We start from the raw sequence: 237 nt of genomic DNA, 5'->3' as shown, positions 1-237 counted from the left end.
GCCGCCCACCCGGGGGAGGGGCGCGTGTCAGGGTGTGTGTGTATGTGTGTATACGATTGCCCTCGTGCTCTCTCGTACAATATGGCGTACGCCCAGGCTAACCGTGTCGGTGCGGTAGGTAGTGCGCTAGTGGTCCGTTTGTCAACTTGGAAATTTGCTTGGAGTTCCTTCGCTTCCTAATCTTTCTATTGCAATAATGCCGCGATCATCCACTCAACGCCCGGCGCACCCCACCCC

Source organism: Anopheles bellator, chromosome 2, assembly GCF_943735745.2.
Source record: "Anopheles bellator chromosome 2, idAnoBellAS_SP24_06.2, whole genome shotgun sequence".
Classification (NCBI taxonomy): Eukaryota; Metazoa; Arthropoda; class Insecta; order Diptera; family Culicidae; genus Anopheles; species Anopheles bellator.
The sequence above is the reverse complement of the archived record's forward strand: the minus strand, read 5'-3'. Positions refer to the sequence as shown.